We start from the raw sequence: 12519 nt of genomic DNA, 5'->3' as shown, positions 1-12519 counted from the left end.
TTGGTTTTTCCAGAACTTATTTCAAATCCTATCTCTCATTATTATTGATCATGTGACATTAGACAAGATACTCCACTTGACCAAGTCTCAATTTCCCTCTGTTTTTGGGGGGAGGGGGATTAGACTGGAAATCCTCAGTGATCCCCCTAGCTCTAGATCTCAGATTTTATTAAATGATCTATGGTCTAGTTCAATGAGTTCATAATGAAGTCTAAGCTTTGAGAAGAACCATGGATAATAAGTGAACTAGAAAGTTAAAGACTCATGAATGTAAGTTTCATGATTCCTATATCTAAGGACTTACTACTTCTAAGTCCATTAGCACAACAAGCTTTTGGAACATCACTCAGGGCAATGGATAGAATATGGGACTAGGGTCTTCTACCTCCTCTGTTGTTTGGTTATATGGTCTTGGGCAAGTTACTTCATTCATCCAGAACCTTGACTTCCTTAATTGTAAAATTAGAATCAAAAGCCCTATTCTGCCTTCCTCATAGGACTGGGATAAAAGAAGAAAAGGGGACAACTGAGAGGGGCAAAGATTTGAGATAGTGAGCTAAAGGTGTAGGTCTCATATTGTGCACTCTTAGTAAAGGTGGTTTGGAGACATGAGGTTCAGGGTTCAAATCTGGAACATTCCTAGCTGTGTAACCCTAGAAAAGTCACTTATATCCCGTTGGCTTTTTTTTTTCCCATTGGCTTTTTTTTTAAGTGATTTTTTAAAGTGGGTTGGGACAGCACAAGAATGATGGGAGGAAATGGAGCAGGATTTGAAAAACACACTGCCTAGGTAGGAAATATAGTGGATGAGGAGAAAATAATATTATCCAGAATCTATATATTATTTTAAGGTTTATAAAGATAATCATTCATGATAGAATCAAAGACTCACAGATTCTCAGAGTTGAAAAAGACTTCAGGAGCTGTCTACTCTAACCTGTACATGACCAAGTGTCTCCTCTATAGCATACAGGACCAAAAAAGACCCCTAAGAAGCACAAAGACATGTCCCTCTATAATTCACTAAACTTTGTGCTCAGGAGCGTTCACACACACACTGTTACTCAAAGCCTATTTACTTTTTCTTTACACACTATTATAATAATCTGGTTTACCTAAAAGAATATTTTGTGGAGGACTCTTACAAGAAAATTGCCCACACAGAGCTCAGAAGAAGGAATACCTTATTGCCTTATTATCAGCCAGTCACTTCCTGGACCTGTAATTTCATTGATGGAAGGAACTTCCTGATGAAGAAACTTGGGTCAGGAAATGGTCTACAACCTGGTAAAGCGGTACCTAAAGCACTGAGATGTAACTTGATTTCCCAATAATCACACAACCAATACATATCAGAATCAGGACTTGAGCTCTGACTCTAGAGGACTCAAAGACCTGCTCTCTAACACCAAAGGCATTGATTTTTTTACCCAGCTGATCAGCATCCCAAGAATAGCCTGTACTAAATTAAAATATAATTGGGATGATCCTGGGTTCATATTTAACATCAGACTCTTCCTAGCTGAGTGATCCTGAGAAAGTCACTGGAACCCAATCATCTAACCTTTACCACTCTTCTGGCTTGGAATACTTAGTTTTGATGCTATGGCAGGAGGTAAGATATATACATACATATATATATATATATATTTGGGAAATGTTTAATAAAATAAATAAATATATGGAGGCTGAAATCAATGTATAGGGGCAACTATTCCTCTACATGTAGCAGGGGAGTATATCATTGTGTGACTTGAAGGGAGGCAGCATAGACATCTCTAGCCACTTCTCCCTTCATCCTTCTCCAGGAAAGACTTTAATTCCTTCCAGGAAGGGAATGCTGGCCTCCTCTCATGTGTTCTTGAAGTCTTTTTCTTCAGCATCCTGAAGTGAAGTTTGGCCTCATCCATCTTTTCTCTTGAAGCTAGCCAGAAGTCCCTTAAATGCAAGGACACTCAGTAACTTAAAGAACACATGAAGAAGACTCAAGAGACTAAAGAGATCTCCTTGCTTGCTCTCAATAACTCTGCTCCACTTCTCCTAAGGGGCAGGGCATTCCTTTTACTGGTGAAGAAAGAGTACCATAGAAAGGGCTTTGGGGCTGAAATTATATTTCAATATAGTACAATATAAATCATATTAATTTATAATCTTGTAAGTCAGCCTTGGGGATATGCTTCCATTTGAGTTTGACATCATTGCTCTACACCAAACTGTTTTTCACTCAGTCTAAAATCTTGAGTTATACATCTGATATCTATGATCACATTTATATCATCATTTTTCTTCACTTTGATATGCCTGCCTCAGACACAGGCCCTTGTCCTCATTGGGTTCCCAGTCTAACTCATCTCATAGAACAGCTATCCAATCCCCAGTGACTCCTAGAGCTAACCTTTAAAAGGGCTTTGGATAAATAAATAAACAAACAAACAAACAAATAAGCGGATGAAAGAATGAACAAATAAATAAATAAATAAATGAATGAATAAATAAATAAATAAATAAATAAGCTTTTATTAAGTTTCTACTCTTTGGCAGGTTCTAGGCCAGGCACTGGGGCAAAGACAAAGCCAAGATTCCCTAGTCTCCAAGAGTTTACAGGTCACAGTCTACCCCTATTAATGATAGTGGGTAAGGCTCTGGGAACTGATAGGCTTCAGGAAAGTCAGAAACTTAGAGGAAGGATTGGAAAGTGTCTAAATGGTTAAGAGGAATAGACATAGTTCCATTGAGTATTTTCTCTCTTTGTGTTTTCTTTCTCTTCCACAAATTCCAAAAGTGAAGCCCAATCATCTCTTCCCATTTCATCTTTGTTTATGAAAATCTTTTTTTTCCAGTTTTATCTTATTAGATTTAGCCTGTCCATTTTGCATTTGTATATGTAATGCTAGCAGAGGGAATCCCAAACACTTACCTACCACTAATGAGCAGGGCTGAGACTCTCCTTCAGCAAACAGTATCATTTCTAAACATATCAATTACTTTCAGCCCCAGGGGGCTCTCATTTAGGAGACTTTCTTAAAATTTCATTCTGAGGGGTTGGATGGGGCTTGGAAAGGGTGGGGGTGGAGAAAGCAGGGAGCTGTGGTCTGGGAACTATTTTTCTTGCCTGATTTAGCTCAGTGTTTTGAGAGTCTGCCCAAGGCACATGTTAGAAAGATTAGGAGAGGCAGCAGCAGACGAGAGATTGGAGTCACAACTGGAAGAATTGTAGGGTTTCAGGTTGGAAGGAATGGGAGGATGAGACTCTTAAAACTCAGAAGAGACCTTAGAAAGCATTTGAGTCCAGACTGCATTTTAGAGAGGGAAGAAACAGGTCCAGAGGGGATAAGAGACTTACTTGCAAGGGACCTCAGCCAGGAGCTGAAGAAAAATGCCCTCTGAAACATACTAGACAAGTGATCACCCAAGCTTGGTCTGAAGACATCTCAGGAATCCTATCAGAAAATCCAAAGAAAGCTGAAAATGGGCTATGGAAGAACAGAGAAGAAAATCCCATACCAGTTTCTTCAGCTGGACATTGAAGAGAGCTGGAGTAGATGGATCTTTACAATCTCAGTTTTGAATCTATGGTCCTTTGACCCCATGATTAAATTGTCACTCAAAGCCCAAGGGTAGATGCCCAGGTCTGAACTGGGTTCAGCCCTTGGTGGGGAGCGGGGGAAGAGATCAAGTTTCTTCTCTTCACCTTCTCTGGCTTATCTTTGCACAACCCCATGCTGCACAACAGCATTCATTTCCTCATCTGTAAAAGAAGGGAGTTGGACTTTTAGGTTTCTTCTGGAGCATGGATTAGCTTTTCATAGTCATATCAGCTACGTTATCCCCCTGTTGAAGATAAACATCTTCTCTTTCAAGAAGCAATGGAGTAGAGCAATTCACCTTCCACTGGGCAGCCATCAGTGACCAATGAATTCTGTAACTCACAAAGTAACTGGCAAGGCTTCTGAGTCCATCTCTCAGAATCCCTTTGAGGTCACCAGGGCTCAAGGAAAAAAACACAAAACAGAAGAGGCAGCCAGACATGAAGTCCAGGTTCAGCCTTAGCTAAAAGAGTCCATCTTCTTGACTTGGAACTGTTGTTGCTGTTGGAGGTAAAGTCACTTAACCTATATGTGCCTCAGTTTTCTCATCTGTAAAATGGGGATAATGATGGCACCTACCTCACAAGATTGTTAGGATCAAACGAGCTAGCCTGTGTAAGGCACTTTGCAAGCTTTAAATCACTTTAGAAATGCCAGTCATCATCATCATTATTCCCTTTGGAGGGTAGAAAGGGAAAAGATCCTTCACCACCATCAACACCATCTTTTTAGAGTGATCCATAGATATCGATGGAATATTGCATATAATATCAACTTTTTTTAAATTTATGTTATTTATTTATTTTTTTAACATTATTTTATTTGGTCATTTCCAAACATTATTCACTGGAAACAAAGATCATTTTATTTTCCTCCCCCCCCCACCCTTCCCTCTCCCATAGCCGACGCACGATTCCACTGGTTATCACATGTGTTCCTGTTTCTAACCCATTTCCATGTTGTTGATATTTGCTTTAGAGTGTTCATTTAGAGTCTCTCAGTCCTATCACCTCCACCCCTGTAGTCAAGTGGTTGCTTTTCCTCGTTGTTTTTACTCCCACAGTTTATCCTCTGCTTGTGGATAGTATTTTTTAGATCCCTGCAGATTGTTCAGGGACATTGCATTGACACCGATGGAGAAGTCCACTACCTTCGATGTACCACAGTGTATCAGTCTCTATGTATAATGATTTCCTGGTTCTGCTCCTTTCGCTCTGCATCACTTCTTGGAGGTTGTTCAAGTCTCCATGGAATTCCTCTACTTTATTTATTCCTTTGAGCACAATAGTATTCCATCACCAACATATACCACAATTTGTTCAGCCATTCCCCAATTGAAGGGCATCCCCTCATTTTCCAATTTTTGGCCACCACAAAGAGTGCAGCTATGAATATTCTTGTACAAGTCTTTTTCCTTATTATCTCTTTGGGGTACAAACCCAGCAGTGCTATAGCTAGATCAAAGGGCAGACAGTCTTTTATCACCCTTTGGGCATAGTTCCAAATTGCCCTCCAGAATGGCTGGATCAATTCACAACTCCACCAGCAATGAATTAGTGTCCCTACTTTGCCACATCCCCTCTAGCATTCATTACTTTCCATAGCTGTCATGTTAGCCAATCTGCTAGGTGTGAGGTGATACCTCAGAGTTGTTTTGATTTGCATCTCTCTGATTATAAGAGATTTAGAACACTTCTTCATGTGCTTATTAACAGTTTTGATTTCTTTATCTGAGAACTGCCTATCCATGTCCCTTGCCCATTTATCAATTGGAGAATGGCTTGATTTTTTTGTACAATTGATTTAGTTCTTTGTATATTTGAGTAATTAAACCTTTGTCAGAGATTTTTATGAAGATTGTTTCCCAATTTGTTGCTTCCCTTCTGATTTTAGTTACATTGGTTTTGTTTGTACAAAAACTTTTTAATTTGATGTATTCCAGATTATTTATTTTGCATTTTGTAACTCTAAGTCTTGCTTGGTTTTGAAGTCTTTCCCTTCCCAAAGGTCTGACATGTGTACTATTCTGTGTTCGCCTAATTTTCTTATAGTTTCCTTCTTTATGTTTAAGTCACTCACCCATTTTGAATTTATCTTGGTGTAGGGTGTGAGGTGTTGATCTAAACCTAATCTTTTCCACACTGTCCTCCAATTTTCCCGGCAGTTTTTATGAAATAGTGGATTTTTATCCCAAAAGCTGGGATCTTTGGGTTTGTCATATACTGTCTTGCTGAGGTCACTTATCCTGAGTCTATTCCACTGATCCTCTTTTCTGTCTCTTAGACAGTACCAGATTGTTTTGGTGACCGCTGCTTTATAATATAGTCTGAGATCTGGGACTGCAAGGCCCCTTTCCTTTGTATTTTTTTTTCATTATTTCTCTGGATATCCTTGATCTTTTGTTCTTCCAAATGAACTTTGTTATGTTTTTTTCTAAATCAGTAAAAAAAATTTTTGGAAGTTCCATGAGTATGGCACTAAATAGATAGATGAGTTTGGGTAGGATGGTCATTTTTATTATATTGGCTCATCTTACCCATGAGCAGTTAATGTTTTTCCAATTGTTCAAGTCTAGTTTTAGTTGTGTGGAGAGTGTTTTGTAGTTGTGTTCATATAGTTCCTGTGCTTGTCTCAGCAGATAGATTCCTAAATATTTTATTTTGTCTAAGGTAATTTTGAATGGGATTTCTCTTTCTAGTTCTTGCTGCTGAGCTGTGTTGGAATTATATAGAAATGCTGATGACTTATGTGGGTTTATTTTGTATCCTGCAACTTTGCTAAAGTTGTTGATTATTTTGATTAGCTTTTTGGTTGAATCTCTAGGATTCTTTAAGTAGACCATCATGTCATCTGCAAAGAGCGATAATTGGGTCTCCTCCTTGTCTATTTTAATGCCTTCAATTTCTTTTTCTTCTCTAATTGCTACTGCTAGTGTTTCTAATACAATGTCAAATAATAAAGGTGATAATGAGCATCCTTGTTTCACTCCTGATCTTAATGGGAATGGATTTAGTTTATCCCCATTGCAGATGATATTAGTTGATAGTTTTAGATATATACTGTTTATTATTTTTAGGAACGGCCCTTCTATTCCTATGCTTTCCAGTGTTTTTAATAGGAATGGGTGTTGTATTTTATCAAAGGCTTTTTCTGCATCTATTGAAATAATCATGTGATTTTTGTTGGTTTGCTTGTTGATGTGGTCAATTATGTGGATAGTTTTCCTAATATTGAACCAGCCCTGCATCCCTGGTATGAATCCTACTTGATCATGATGGATGACCCTTCTGATCACTTGCTGGAGTCTTTTTGCTAGTATCCTATTTAAGATTTTTGCATCTATATTCATTAGGGAGATTGGTCTATAATTTTCTTTCTCTGTTTTTGGCCTGCCTGGTTTTGGAATCAGTACCATGTTTGTATCATAAAAGGAATTTGGTAGAACTCCCTCTTTGCTTATTATGTCAAATAGTTTGTATAGTATTGGAGTTAGCTGTTCTTTGAATGTTTGATAGAATTCACTGGTGAATCCATCAGGCCCTGGGGATTTTTTCTTAGGAAGTTCTTTGATGGCCTGTTGGATTTCTCTTTCTGATATGGGATTATTTAAGAAATCTATTTCTTCTTCTGTTATCTAGGCAATTTATATTTTTGTAAATATTCATCCATATCATCTAGGTTGGTATATTTATTGCCATATAGTTGGGCAAAGTAGTTTTTAATAATATCAACTTTTAAAAATATATATTGGTTGACTTTGCTTTTATTTTTTAAAATATTTTAAATATTTATTTGCTTATATATGTTTTGCATATAAATATATATTTATTACATACATTTACATATTTCATTTATAAATATGATAGTTTCCTTTTCAAGGGGAAGAAGATAGATACATATCTATATGTATCTATAAGAGGAAGATGTGTCTATCTTCTTCCTCTTAAAAAGGAAACTATTATAAGAAATAGCTCTCTGGGAGGGATAGTTGATTTGGAAACAAAAGACATCAATAGAAGTCTATTTTTTAAAATTGTGTCACCAACACTGAGCACATTCTCTTTTTGAACCAAACCTGTTTTTTCATTGATTTAGGGAATTCCTGATGTGACTGAAGTAACTCACCTATGTGAAAGTCTCCTCACTTCTCTGGGCCTTAGTTTCCCCATTTGTAAAAAACAAAGTCAAACAAATTATCTTGGATGGCCCTTCCTTCTCTAAAGTATGATCCCCTATTAGAATCATACTTATCCACTAATGCCCTCTTGGCACAATGTCAAAAGGATCTCTGACTCTCTCCCTGCCTTAGCTCAATCCATCAACAAATATTTCTTAACTACCTACAATGTAGCAAGCACTGCCCTGGAGATGCAAAGAAAACAGTGAAACATTCCCCTACCTCAAGGAGCCAACAATCTAGATGATGTGAGGAGATGGGAAAACATGAATACATAATACTCATGTGAAGTATATCAACACAAATTTTTTGTTGCTATTCAATTGTTTTCAGTCATGCCTGATTCTTTATGACCCTGTTTGGGGTTTTCTTGGCACATATACTAAGTTTGCCTTTCCCTTCTGCAGCTCATTTTACAGATATGGAAACTGAGGCAAACAGGATTAAGCAATTTGCCCAGGGTCACACAGCTAGTAAGTGTCTGAGGCCATATTTGAACTCAGAAAGATGAGTTTTCCTGACTCAAGATCTGACACTCTATCCACTATACCACCTACATAGCGCCTATGAAATCATTTGTGCTTTGCAATGACTGTGAGTGACATTCCTACCAACAGCCTCAGACTCCTCCTGTGTAAAATCAGGATGCTGAACTCATGCTATCTTAGTTCCTTTCCAGTTCTAAATCTGTGTTCCTATGAGGTCTTTTGAGTGATGCTATAGAGGGGCTCTTGTTTCAGGGATGGATTGGGTCAGACAACTTCTGATCTCTTCCCCAGGTCTATGACTCTCTGGACATAGCCTAGAGCTAAAGATCTAACTTGAAATGGGCTTTCCTCTACCAGAGGAGAGAGCCCTCTGGCCCATAGGCCTTCCTAGTTACAATCATCAATTGCCAAGTAGCTGAGTTACCTTAAACAGAAACAGCTGGAGTCAGTCTAGAACTACCTGGGAGCAACTTCAAAGTTTTTTTTTGCCTTTATCAAAGTTCATAAAGCTTCCTTCCATTGAAGAAAATTCAAGAGGCAGATTTGTCTAGAGGACAAGGCACTGGGCATTCTATGTCTTAAGGTCCTTTCCACTTCTTTTTTTAACCCTTATTTCCATCTTAGAATAAATGCTGTGTATTGGTTTCAAGGCAGAAGAGTGGTAAGGGCTAGGCAATGAGGATTAAGTGACTTGCCCAAGGTCACATAGCTAGGAAGTGTCTATAACCAAATTTGGAACCAGGACCTCCCATCTCCAGGTCCGGCTTTCTATCCACTGAGTCACCTAGTTGCCCCTAGATTCAACTTTAAAAATAATTTCATCTGACCCCTCTTCATTTTATGGAAAAGAAGAGTGAGGTCCAAACAGAGGGAGTAATATGGTACCCCGGTACTAAAAAGAGTCAAGATTTGAAGTTCAAGAACCTAGGATTCTGCAGTCCCTAAACCGCTGGTAATTGCTACAACCTGGGAATTGAAGAAGTTGGAGTTGGGGCAAGGATGCTATCTTTGAATACATTTTCAACCCTTCCCTACCACAAGAAATACTCAAAAGAAAAACCTCAGAAAGTTGCTTAGTGAAAAAATGGAGAGCCCCAAATATGTTTGGTCTCTGTAGATTCCAACTTGCTTCCCTGTCCAGCATTATTTCTGTACAAGATACTTTCCACTTGGCTCTATTCTTACTCTGTGCTGCCTTTCTGAGCTATTTCTGGGCCTATTGTACTGTTTCTTTTTTTTCCTCTTCCCAGGCCAAGACTTATTCTTGTATTTTCTCCACAGTGATTGCATGTTTATAAAAGCTGAGCCCCAGGTAAGGAAGAGAAGGCTCTGAGGGAATATGATCACTGTCTTCAACAAGACTGTGGGAGAGATATCACTCATTTTGTTTGGCCCCTGAGGGCAGAACTGAACTAGGAACAATGAGTAGAAGTTACACAGAGAGACAAATTGAGGTTTGATGTCAAGAAAACCTTCCTAACCATTGGAACTATCCCAAAGTGGAATAGGCTACATTGGGAGGCAGCAGGTTCTGCCTCATTGGAAGCCTCTGAGCCAAAGCTGAATGACCCTTTGTGGGGTACATGGGAGCTGGGACAGTTTTTCAGGTACTCATTGTATTAAATGACCTCTAAGATCCTTACCAAATCTAAGATTCTGTGACTCTCTCAAATGCTTAGATACCCAATATCCTGGAACCAGCTGGCCTTCTGGTCTACCCAGGTAGACCAATTGAGTCTGGAGCCCTTTGCTATGAGCCTGGGATGGTGATGGGGGGGGGGGGTAGGAGGAGGGGAAAGAGAGGCTTCTTTAGATATCCTAATCAGCAAAAAAGAGGTTTTTCAAGAGCAAGGGCCAACAGAAGAATTACTGGTCAAAGATGCTGCACTTAAAAATGTTTCAGCCTGGGGAAAGAAAACTTGATTGATTTCCCTCCTGAGATATCACAGTCATAAGTTAATGAAACTAGCTGCTAAAAAAGTAGCAGATCTGATGAAAGACATTGGTCTGAAGATCAGGAGATCCAGTCCTGCCCTTGATTCTGTGTGGCCTTGCAAGAATAATTCTATCTCTCTGGACCTGCTTCCTTATTTATACAACAGGAATAATCCCATAATCTTCCCCCACCTGCTGGAATGTTAACAAAAATTAGATTTTTTGAAAAATTATTAAAGCATTTTGCAGAAGGAAGAGGATTGTATTTTTCTACCCTCAAAAATGACCTTATTTTGTTTTAAACCCTTATGTTTTATCTTAGAATCAATACTATGTATTGGTTCCAAGGTAGAAGAGTGGTAAGGGCTAGACAATGGGGATTTAGTGACTTGCCTAGGGTCACACAGCTAGGAAGTGTCTGAGGTCAGATTTGAACCCAGGACTTCCCATTTCCAGGCTTAGCTCACAATCCACTGAGCCATCTAACTTGACTCCCATCAACCCTTTTAAGGCTATTCTTTCACACTATCCCCTTTGAGGCATTCTATCCCAACTACACTGTACCCCTGATCAACAAGCAAGCATCTAGTCAGAGCCTATCAGCAACAATCTCCCTCCTCCTTTCATCAACAATCTCCCTCCTCCTTTCATCCTACTCTCTCCTGATTCCCTGAAAACTATGCCCCTCTCCATCCTCACAACTGATATAGGTCTCATCAGTGGTGTGCTACTATATGTTTAGCAATCGACTCTCCAAAAATGCAGGACACACTTTTAAGTTTAATCTTAATTAACATTCTCTCCATCATTTCCTTAACTCTAGACAATCAACAAAACAACAATTAAACCTTATTTTATAACATTTTCTGATTTCTGAGGTGTGGAGAATCATACTGAAAATTTAACAATGGGCTCCAGCACATACTTGGGTCATCTCTTCCACATGCCCTTAGCACATCTTTGTTGGCTAGAATCATTTTTTTTATTTTCTTTGAAGTCAAACTTAAGTGCTTCCTTCCCTATGAATTCTTCCCTAGCTCCCACCTCCTAGCCTCCTGCCCCCCTAAAAGAGATTCTTCCCTCTCCAAATCATTCAGATCAATCATTTTGACCTCTTCTACACAAATCATCACACCATGACTTGTAGTTATTTATTTACTTGGCATTGCCCTCCCACCCCTCCACCCACCTCACCTTCTTCCTTTAATTTTGAACACCTCTAATATAAGGACTGTGCAGTTTTTCATCTTGGTATACTTAGCCTAGAGCAGAATACTCAGCACATAGTAAATATTCAACTATTTTTAACAGAATTAATAAGGAAACTTCAGAAGATAAATTTTACTTACCCTCCATTTTTTCCATTAATGACTCATTAAGTAAAATTTAAATGATATCCCAGGCACCATGCTAAGCACTAGTAACACAAAAACTAAATAGGAAAGGACCTCTTCCTTCAATGAGACTAATTTACTAGGAAAACGTGTCACTAAATAAACCTGTGGGGGAAAAAGGGAGGGAGTAAATTCTTGTGGCAACTGTGGAGAGTAGATCAGGAAGGTCTTCTCATGAAGTCAAAGGTGGTGCGTAAGCAGAGTTTTTGAAGAAATTGAATCCTAAGAGACAACTGTGAAGAAGGATTGAATTCCAGGCATATGGGGCAGTCAGAGGAATCTGAATCAAGGTGAGGCCTGGCTTCCTGAAGACCTGGCTTCAGATCCTTTGATGCATCCTATCTGGGGTAACCCCAGGCAAGATGCTGAAATCTCTTATCTAAGGAAGCTAAGACATTCATAAGCCAGGCACTTCTTGGGTGCTGGCAGAAAGACTTCTACAGTGGAATTCCCCACAGATCTCTCTGATTTTCATATTCTCTGCTTAATAAACATTTTTCTGAATTGAATTCCAACTCATATCATTCCCTTCTCCTACAAATGAAACCAAAGACTTAATAGAAATCAGTTTCCCAGACTCTAACCCTCTATCAATCACTTTGAATAGCATACTTTATAAAAACAGGTTTCCCAGTTCATTTCCTACATTCCATTACATGTATGCTGATGCTCTAAATATTGCCAGATAAAAGACTACCAAAAAACATGCTTACAGTGATTTTTACCAAAGTGAATATTATTTTTTAAACCCTCACCTTCTGTCTCAGAGTCAATACTATAAATTGGTTCCAAGGCAGAAGAGTGATAAGGGCTAGGCAATGGGGGTCAAGTGACTTGTTCAGGGTCATACAGCTAGGAAGTCTCTGAGTTCAGATTTGAACCTGAGACCTCCCAGATTTAGGCCTGGCTCTCAATCCACTGAGTTACCTAACTACCTC

Source organism: Monodelphis domestica, chromosome 4 (assembly GCF_027887165.1).
Source record: "Monodelphis domestica isolate mMonDom1 chromosome 4, mMonDom1.pri, whole genome shotgun sequence".
NCBI lineage: Eukaryota > Metazoa > Chordata > Mammalia > Didelphimorphia > Didelphidae > Monodelphis > Monodelphis domestica.
The sequence above is the reverse complement of the archived record's forward strand: the minus strand, read 5'-3'. Positions refer to the sequence as shown.